Source organism: Ursus maritimus, unplaced genomic scaffold, assembly GCF_017311325.1.
Source record: "Ursus maritimus isolate PB19 unplaced genomic scaffold, ASM1731132v1 scaffold_9, whole genome shotgun sequence".
NCBI lineage: Eukaryota > Metazoa > Chordata > Mammalia > Carnivora > Ursidae > Ursus > Ursus maritimus.
Genome location: NW_024427107.1, coordinates 59,300,671 through 59,309,193, shown reverse-complemented (window position 1 = coordinate 59,309,193; position 8,523 = coordinate 59,300,671). Strand labels below are relative to the sequence as shown.

The window sequence follows — 8,523 nt, the reverse complement described above, 5'->3', positions numbered from 1 at the left end:
TCCTTATTTGGAAGTAAGGAAATAAGATGTGCTTACATCTAGGACCATGGAAAGTTTAAATGAGAAATGTATGTAGAGGCCTCTGAGCAGGCATTGCTATTCTTTACCATTATCCAGTTTCCTGTTTCTTGGCACAGAGGAGGTTTGCATTTTCCCCTGCCCTTGAAACTGAGAGTGGTCAGGTGACACAGTCAGTGGAATAGGAGTGTAATTAATGTGTGCTCACTTCTAGGTAGAAGTATTTAATTGCTGGTGCTGGTCCTTCCAGTCTGCCCTTTCCTGGACAGAAGCACATATTGGTATGATGGTGCCAGTGGGGTAAGGAAGCCTAGGGAACTGAAAAGCCCAGAGAAAACTGTGTAAACAGGAAATAAACCTTGGCTTCTTTAGGTTTTGGGATTGTGGGTTTGATCTGTTATTATAGCATAACTTAGTCTGTCCCGATACAGTGCTTAATAGAGTCTAAGATAAAGACTCAAATATTATAGTTTTTAAAAATTTCCATGAAAACTGGCCTCGACGCAGCCATTAGCATTATATAGCATATTCTCATGTAACATTGGTATAGAATTTCTTTACTTTAGTAAAATAATTAGAAACCTTTGGGGGTAACCTTTTTTTAATAGGAAAAGAGTGCGTTTCTCCTTGTGCACAGGACTATTAATAGTCCTCTTTTCTACATCTCTCTTGGTAACATCATTCCATGCACCCCCAAACTTAATCTTTTCCTTCTTTCCTCATATGAAAAAGTCATTACATGTCTACTTGCCACAAACATCCTTAGTAAGTTAACATATTTCATTCTTCTAGGTGATGAAGGTAATTTTTCAAAAGCCCATGGAGTTCACAATTTATATAAGCCAGTGGATTTCATGACTGGGTTTGGGTCACTCTTTCCAGTGAGCAGTATAGATATGGATGGTAATTCCATAATGAAGTGTGGTTTATAGGGAAGAGCCCTTGTCTACTTCCCAGTGTCACATTAAGGCCTGACCCTAGCAGTCTTGTGATATGACTTTGATCAAATTTCTTTCTTTTGTGAGCTCCCTGGAGTTTTCTCCCATTGGATTGTAAGAAGTCTTTAATATTGTGTGGATAATAGCTTTGGACTCCTTATATTTGTTGCAGTCTCCCCACCCCCAACAGAACACACCCTGAGGTTTCCCTTCTGATGGTGTTTGTGTTTTTGTAGATACAAATCTCGTTCCGCATTCTAGTTCTTCCTCTGCTATCACACATAACCCAAGACAAGCTGTTCAACCTCTCTGAGTCTTTGTTGCTCCATCCATGAAATGAGAACAATTATACCTAACTCACCACAGCAAAGGTAAGGGAGGATGGGGTAACATTGGAAATTAGCTGGTATATAGCAAAAGGACAATGCTTGGCAGTTTCTCTCTGTTTGATATCTCTCCTGGGCTATCAAGATTCTGAACGTTCATATTCCATATGGTCAATAGAGGATGATTATATAGGTTTTATTCAGTAAAAAAAAAAAAAAAAAAAAGACTTTGATGTTTCTCACCTCAGAAAATTTAGGTAGACTTACCTGCCTCCTTCATAAATATTTCTCACTTTTCTGGGGCCTTGGAGTTTGCAGTTAGGTTGTACTCTGTTAGCTGAAGTCAGCCAGAACTTTCTTACATCAAGATGTTGATTCTTAAAGCAGTGTTATTATTATTATAGTATTGCTATTAATAAAAATCCCCAATATTTATTGAGCATAGACTATGTGCCATAGACAATTCTAAGTACAATTTATAAAAATATATTTACATATGTGATATATAACATAAAATTACATAGAGAATTGTTGAGAGATGTACATCATATTACACACACACATACACACACACCACCCACACACACACAAACACACTTCTGTGAAAACTGTATTATTATTATTATCTCTATCGTATCAGTCTGGCTGCAGTCAGGAGAGTTACTTATTTTGACAGAGAAAATTTAACATAAGGTATCAAATCAAGAAGGTGGCACTGAAGTATCACAGAAGTAGTCCCTGTACCCCGAAGGCTATGAAGAAGGAAGGGAAGAGTTGGAATTATTAAAAGGTCAGAGCTTGGAGGAAGGGCCCCTCTGAGACTCGGACCTCTGGGGAGGGCCGCTGCGTGGGGTCATGTTCATGTTCCCGAAAAAGGACAGTGAGGCTGATTCTAGGAGTCAGGAGAACCGCAGGCTGGAAGCAGGGCTGCGGGCACACAGTGTTGTTGGAGAGCCATTGCGCGAGGATGGGGCCAGGACAGGAAACGAAGCAGGAAGGAGTAAGTGCTCGGAGTCTTCCTCCTAGCGTCCCTGTGAGCAGAATCTCGTGGAGATCCAGCTGGCAAAGGAGACATGTGGCTTACAGAGCTCCAACTCTAGCATCAGCAAACAGTAGAGAAGCCGAGACAGCATTTTAAAATCACCACACTCTACCCCTTCTGGCTATTAATCTGTATACCCCCTTCTACACACAGTCACATTTCAGTACAGCAGTAAAACAGCTTGAATTAAGCTTGCACTGGAGCGGATGCAGCTATCTCCTTATACAAACAGAGATGCTCTCATCCTCCCAACCAAGAGATGCAAAGTTCCAGCTGTTACTGCGTGCGTCTCTGGAAGACAGTCGCCTCCATCTCTGAAGTTTTGAAAAGGAAACAAGATAATTTCCATTGGGTTCTGCTGAGGCACCCACACAAAACTTCAAGAAAAGAATCCAGTGAACTATGATGGGGAGGAGAAGTTTTCTTCACAATGTTTCTCCTTGTCCGTTGACTGGTAGATTAGTTAGAAGCTTGGCGGAGCTCTTGAGCGCCTTCATTTTCCATCTTATTTTCAGCTCCGTGTTACCTCCTATAGTGTCTTCTTCCCTCTTCTTCCCCTTCTCCCTTTCCTCTTCCTCCCCCACTTCTTTTTCTTCTTTCAGTCTTCTTCTTATATTTAGGTATCCTTTTAATCAACTTGAATTTGTTTTCTGATACAAATTAGTGGATGAATACACAAAACACAAAATTTTGCCATTTTTTTCCCTGGAGAGGATCTATGTTTGCATGCTCGCCTGCGAGGATAAAAAATATTTCTGTCATCGTAATCTTGTCAGTACTTTTTTTCACATCTTAGATAATGTAATGGGTAAATAACTTGTATCTTCTAATTTATATTACTTAGATTATTAGTTAAGTTGAACATTTTTTCATGTAGGTTCCATTTACCTCTTTTTATCTTACAGATTGTTTTTTATCTTCCTATCTCTTAGATACTCTTCTTCCGAGATCCTTGGTGGATTGTTCTTATGAATTTTTATGAGTTCTTGATATATTAGAAACACATATTCATCATATTCATACCATAGTTGCAATTTTATACCCCAATTTTATTCCTTTTAAAATTATCTTTCTGCTATTGGATTTGAGTCTGGATCAATCAAAGCAGTTGAAATTTCTCAAAAATCTATTGTTGATTTTAATGGAAGGATACAGAGTGAGTTAGGGATCACCAAGCTGGTATTTGGCTTCTTTTTTTTTTTTATAATAATATTTTTTTATTATATTATGTTAGTCACCATACAGTACATCCCTAGTTTTTGATGTAAAGTTCCATGATTCATTACTTGCGTACAATACCCAGTGCACCATGCAATACGTGCCCTCCTTACTACCCATCACCGGCCTATCCCATTCGCCCACCCCCCTCCCCTCTGAAGCCCTCAGTTTGTTTCCCAGAGTCCATAGTCTCTCATGCTTCATTCCCCCTTCTGGTATTTGGCTTCTACCGAAGACCGTCAATGTAGTGCTGACAACCACGTTTACTGTTCAGATATAGTTTCTAAGCTCTTGGTCCTGTCACTGGGTGACATTTTGCCATAGAAAGGGAAGCTTACATATGACTACACGGCTTCATCTTTTAGAGTGATAACATAGCAACAGCTTTTGTTAGTTTGCAGGAACCAGAAACAGATTGAATTCTTGGCAAGATGTAAGAAAAGAGCTTTCACAAACTCAACTGGTTATGGTGCTCCCTCTGTTGTAAATGCTGCTGGAAAGGGAGCCTGTCAGTGAGGCTTCCCACACCGTGAACAACATATCACCCAGCAACAACCATCTTCTCATGGGTCTGACAGAGAGCAGAACGTGCCAAGGTGAAGATACTAGGGAAGGGCATTAAACGCTGCGAAATTGCTTTCTTTTCAAAGTGGTACACTTAGGAGCAAGCAATAAAAAATAAACAAACATACATATCACTGCTTTATTTTTATTATTGACGGTGAGCAATTTCATAGCAAGGCTATCCACAAAATTGAGTGTCTGCTTCACTGTACGCCTAGATGTTGGCAGAGGTGAAGAAGGTGATTCAGGTTCCTTATCAGCCTCTGGTCAGCTCTGAACAATAGTGTGATGGGTAGTGAGGAGGGCACGTGTTGCATGGTGCACTGGGTGTTATATGCGACTAATGAAGCATCGAGCTTTACGTCGGAAACCAGGGATGTACTGTATGATGACTAACATAATATAATAAAAAAACATTAAAATAAAATTTAAAAAAAGTGAAAGATGAACCCAAGCTGGTTTGATGTCCCAGCAGTGACCCATTTGATCCTCCCGGATGCCTGTGTGATGCTCACTCAGGGGTTGCTCCTTTTCAGTAACAGTGTGTATCTACCTCTCATCACACGTTCATTATCTAAGCTTTTATTATCTATCTTAAGTAGGCACTTGCTGTGCCAGATAGAGAAGATTCAGTATTATAGATGTTGTAAGTGTGCAACACCCAACTCGAACTGTTTTCTCACAGATATTTATAACTCTCATAACTTGGCAGCCAAAGGAATGAAGTTCTCTTTAAGCAAGAGAGAATTCTAGGGTTAAATTGTGCCATCAGAATCCTCTCTCTTTTTCTCTCTCCTTCTCTTAGCTTGTCTGTCCCTTTACAGCTTTTTATCTCAGGAAGTTTCTCTGTCCATGACAGCAAAGAAGATTCCTGGCAATTTCTGACTTACATGAGCCATTCAGATTTTATTTTATTATTTTATTTTATTTTATTATTTTATTTTATTTTATTTTATTTTATTTTTTATTTCTATTTATTTGTCAGAGAGAGAGAAAGCACAAGCAGGGGGAGTAGCAAGTAGAGCAGGCAGAGGGAGAAGCAGACTCCCCACTGAACAAGGAGGCTGATGCGGGACTTGATCCTAGGACCCTGGGATCATGACTTGAACCAAAGGCAGACACTTAACCAACTGAGCCACCCAGGTGTCCCGGGCCATTCAGATTTTAATGACATAAGGAGATACACTGTCTTCAAGTGGCCAAATACCAGACAAAGGGACTGTGATGGATTCTGTTTACAGCATGTACCCACATCTCTAGTGGGAAAATGGGTCTGTGTGATGGAGACACCATCTCAGAAGAGAGAATGGGAGTTTCCAAAGAAATTTGTTGAAGAGTAAAAAGATTATACCTTTAAAAGGAGATTGTCTTTATGCTCAGGAAGAGTACAGTGTAACAGATAGAAAAGGCAAAATATAAGTAGCTATAATAAAAATGTGGTACGTGTTGTGATGAGCACATTTTCAAAAAGCTATGAAGCTGGTCTGTGGCGGCATAAGCCCCAACAGGACCTACCTCCCGTGAGCAGCAACTCTCAACTCTGGACGAAATACAGAAATACCTGGAGGTACCATGCAGTGAAAAAAACCAGGCAGACTCTGAAGAAGAGTCAAAACTTGCAAGAAGAGAACAGAATGGGATGAATTTCCCATTATTTTAGCTGTTAGCCCGAAAGTTGGCTAAAACCTAAAACCTTAATAGAAAACAGACTTTCTGGCCTAATGAACCAGAAGACAGAACTCAGGGGAACCACAGCTGCTGGGAAGTAAAGCGATGGGTAGTGTCCAGGAAAAGAAGGAGCACGAGAGAGAGCCCTAAATTTTGTAATTAAATTCTACCCAGTTCTCTAATCATGAAGCTACATATGCGGGGGGCAGAATTAAAACAGTCCAGCTACAGATAAAGGAACTGGATTGAGGTTAGAGCCCTTTCCCCAAAAATAGTTGCAACTTGAATTCAACCAAGTTAATTGTCTACCAAAACAACCAAAATACCCATTCTCTAGAGGAATATAATGGAGTTACCTTCCAGGATATAATAGAAAATTGCTTGACATTTGAAGAAGTAGGAAAAGATGATCCAATCTCAAAAAAAGAATAAATAAACCACTAAGCCCAACTGGAATTAGAACATGTAGATTTTTAACGGCTATGTGTAATGATGCAAAGGAAAAATTTTAGAGTACTTGGTCAGCTTGATAGAACAGAGATGACAAAGGAAAGAGTCTGAAGAAGAGAGAGCCTCAGGACCTGAGGCACAATACCAAAAGTCTAGAAATTCTTCAGGCTATAGGAAAATGATACCTGAAAGGAAACGCAGATCTTTTATAACAAACAACATTAGAAATGATAAATCTGTATAAGTATATTTTTTCTTATTAATTTCTTTAAAATACATTTGACTGTTAAAAATTGTAACATTTTCTTACCACTTTTATAATATATATGTGTAATACATATGACAACTGTAGCGTAAAGAACAACAGGGTGATAGATGGGTCTCTATGATTGTAAGTTTTTCACACTTAACATGAAAGGTATGATATTATCTCTGAAGTAGGCTGTGAAAGGTTAGGGGTATATATTGTAATTCACAGAGTACCAACTTTAAAAAATAACAGAGGTATAATCAAAAAGCCAAAGATAACTTGAAATGGAATCCTAAAAAAATATTCAAATGATCCAAAAGAAGTCAAGAAATGAAGAGCACAGAGATAGAAATAGGGAGAAAAAAAGAAAGCAAATAAGAAGTTGGTAGACCTATATCAAATCACATCAATGTTGGCTATTATGAACTAAACAACTAAAAGGCAGAAATTATCAGAAGGGGGGGAAGCAATAATACGCTCCTCTTCATCTGTATGCTGTATCAGAGGTGCAATTTATATATAAATAAGGAGATTCAAAATAAAGGGATAGAAAAAAAATAATATACAAACAGCAAATATAAGGAGGGTTAGTAACTATATTAATATCAAATAAAATCAGTACTTCAAGACAAGGGGATAAAGAAGGGCATTCCATAATAACACGATAATCAGTTTATTGTGAAGACATGGCAACTCCAAATGTGTATTCACTTCATAACAGAGCTTTAAGATAGATAAAGCAAAAATTAACAAAATTAAAGGGAGAGAGAGAGTATTTCAAATAATATTTGGGAATGTGACCACCTGTCTCTTAGCAATTGATAAACAAGTAACAAAACCAGTAAAAACTTAGTCTGACAAACACTATCAACTACCTTGACCTAATTGATAATTATAGTAAAATACACTAAAGACATATAGTATGCCCATTCTCTTGACGTGTATATGGTACATTCGATGAGATAGACCGTGTATTGCTCCATAAAATGAATTTTAACAAATTTAAAATTACTGAAATTATTCAGAGTATGTTCCCTAATTACTGAACTGAAGCATAAAATAATCTAGGAGAACTCTGAATATTTGAAAATAAAGCAACACTTCTAAGTAATCTATAGCTCAGTAAATCAGAGAAAATTAAATTTTTTAAAATCATGATATGTTATTCACCATACAGTACATCATTAGTTTTTGATGTAGTGTTCCATGATTGATAGTTTGTGTATAACACACAGTGCGCCATGCAGTATGTGCCCTCCTTAATGCCCATCACCGGCCTATCCCAGTCCCCCACCCTCCTCCCCTCTGAAGCCCTCAGTTTGTTTCCCGGAGTCCATAATCTCTCATGGTTCATTTCCCCCTCTGTTTACCTCCCCTTCATTTTCCCCTTCCTTCTCCTACCAATCTCCCTGCTATTCCTTATGTTCCACAAATGAGTGAAACCATATGATAATTGTCTTTCTCTGCTTGACTTATTTCACTTAGCATAATCTCCTCCAGTCCCATCCATGTTGATGCAAATGTTGGGTAATTGTTCTTTCTGATGGCTGAGTAATATTCCATAGTATATATGGACCACATCTTTATCCATTCGTCTGTTGAAAGGCATCTCAGCTCCTTCCACGGTTTGGCTATTGTGGACAATGCTGCTATGAACATTTGGTGCATATGGCCCTTCTCTTCACTATGTCTGTATCTTTGGGGTAAATACCCAGTAGTGCAATTGCTGGGTCATAGGGTAGCTCTATTTTTAACTTTTTGAGGAACCTCCATACTGTTTTCCAGAGTGGCTGTACCAACTTGCATTCCCACCAACAATGTAGGAGGGTTCCCCTTTCTCCACATCCTCTCCAACATTTGTTGTTTCTTGTCTTGTCAATTTTTTTTAATGATTTTTTATTATATTATGTTAGTCACCATACCGTACATCCCCGGTTTCCGATGTAAGGCTCAATGATTCATTAGTTGCGTATAACACCCAGTGCACCATGCAATACGTGCCCTCCTTACTACCCATCACCAGCCTATCCCATTCCCCCACCCCCCTCC

At 38.7% G+C, this 8,523-nt stretch overlaps 1 long non-coding RNA gene across 2 annotated transcripts in view; it reads left to right on the top strand.

Moving 5' to 3' along the window:
* Positions 1-982: 982 nt before the first annotated feature.
* Positions 983-8,523, top strand: part of LOC103661580 — a 407,461-nt gene continuing 399,920 nt past the window's right edge. For both annotated transcript variants that reach the window (XR_568182.1, XR_568183.1), the window contains exon 1: positions 983-1,327. This is a non-coding gene — a long non-coding RNA (uncharacterized LOC103661580). The remainder of the gene's footprint in view (positions 1,328-8,523) is intronic.